This window comes from Mustela putorius, unplaced genomic scaffold, assembly GCF_011764305.1.
Source record: "Mustela putorius furo isolate JIRA1106 unplaced genomic scaffold, ASM1176430v1.1 tig00003867_pilon_pilon_pilon, whole genome shotgun sequence".
In the NCBI taxonomy this organism is placed as follows: domain Eukaryota; kingdom Metazoa; phylum Chordata; class Mammalia; order Carnivora; family Mustelidae; genus Mustela; species Mustela putorius.
The window spans coordinates 32256138-32257773 of record NW_025422019.1 but is presented as its reverse complement, the minus strand read 5'-3'; the positions used below and the strand labels follow the sequence as shown (position 1 = coordinate 32257773).

The window sequence follows — 1636 nt, the reverse complement described above, 5'->3', positions numbered from 1 at the left end:
CCACTGTATAGTTTTTTCCTGCTTTGTTGAAGATTATTTCAACCATAAAGTTGGGGGTCCATATCTGGACTCTCTACTTTGTTCCACTGGTCTATGTGTCTGTTTTTGTGCCAGTACCATACTGTCTTGGCGATCACAGCTTTGTAGTAAAAGTTGAAATCAGACAATATGGCCTCCAGGTTTTTGGGGTTTTTTTCAACAACCAGGGTCTCCTCTGGTTCCATACAAATTTTAGGATTGTTTGTTGCAGCTCTTTGAAAAATGCTGGTTTTCCTTCTACAAATCTTGGATCTGACTTATTTGGATAGTTTAATTCTGAAACAATTTTCAATAATAGGTGATGATACAGCTGGGTGTAATTTGGAGGCAATGATCACAGAGGAAGAAAAGCCAAATTAAAAAAAAAAAACTTATCAAAAAAGATCTTATTGTGTCTCTTCAGGCCAGGTGTCTGTCTTCTGGATGAATTATTGTGGACTGAGCAATGACTGACTTGATTGAGGTGTGCAGAACTAGTTCAAGTTCTTAAAGATTATTATAAAGAATAAGCAGGGGCTAGGTGTAATAAAATATGAAAGATGCCACTGTATACAGTAGTTTCCTATGAATTTACTTGCAGCCTTACATGGTATATCCAGTGACAGTGGATATGTTTTTGGAACCCAGAAGAAAGCCCTGCAGTGAAGCTGCAGATTCTTAAATCATTGACAGATAGATGTCAATTCAAGTCATAAATCTTTCTGTTCTGTTTTTTATAATGTTTTCAGTGAATTTTATATTCATTTATTTTTCCAGCTTAGATTTAAGTATCCTTCTTAATTTAAAAATTAATTTGAATCATGCTTGTTTCAGCAGCACATATACTGAAATTGAATCAGTACAGAGAAGACAGCAAGGTCCCTGTGCAAGGATGACACATAGAATTAATTTGAATAATAATTTATTAATACATTTTAATTTGAATAATCATTTAATAGATTTTAAACTCCTATATAAGTAAATACACATGCATACATCATGTTTGCCTCAATGGAAGCATGTTATTTAAATTGTTTTTTTTTTTTTTTAATTTTCACCACATTGCATTTTTTCAAGTATCAAGCCTTATCGTTACAATAAACAGCAGGATCTGCATCATCATGTAAAACCAGAGACGTGAAAAAAAAAAGATATAATTTCAAGCAATCACTTTTAAACTGGGTGTATCTGGATCTTTGCTTAAATGCTCTTTTAAACTATTGTGAAGAGAAAACTCAAGAACAACCACCTACTTATTATGAAATTGAGAGATTTAGCATACATTATTTTTTTTTTGAGAGAAAAAGGAAGGGCTTTAGTTAAAATTTTTACAATAAAAGAATTATGATTACAAATCTCTTCAGTTAAATATGTACATATTACATGGTATTTTAAAAAAGAATGAAAATGAGTGGTTTTTCAAGCAAATCTAATGCACAAATATGCCATCTTTTAGAGTATAATGTCAGTTGAACCTTCTTAAACAGCTGTGTCAGGCAATGGCTCTGCTTTGTGCAAAACATGATAAGCAAAATTAAGAAAAATTCTACAAAATTCTTTAGTTCCCCAAGGAAATTACTAAAAAAGAAAATAGTAAAAGGGAAAAAAAAGATGTACA

General features: G+C 31.7%; 1 non-coding gene across 1 annotated transcript; it reads left to right on the top strand.

Annotated features, from left to right (window-relative positions):
- Positions 1 to 839: 839 nt before the first annotated feature.
- LOC123387965 lies at positions 840 to 945 on the top strand. The gene has a single exon (XR_006602454.1). It is a non-coding gene; the product is annotated as a U6 spliceosomal RNA (small nuclear RNA).
- The last annotated feature ends 691 nt before the right edge of the window (positions 946 to 1636 follow it).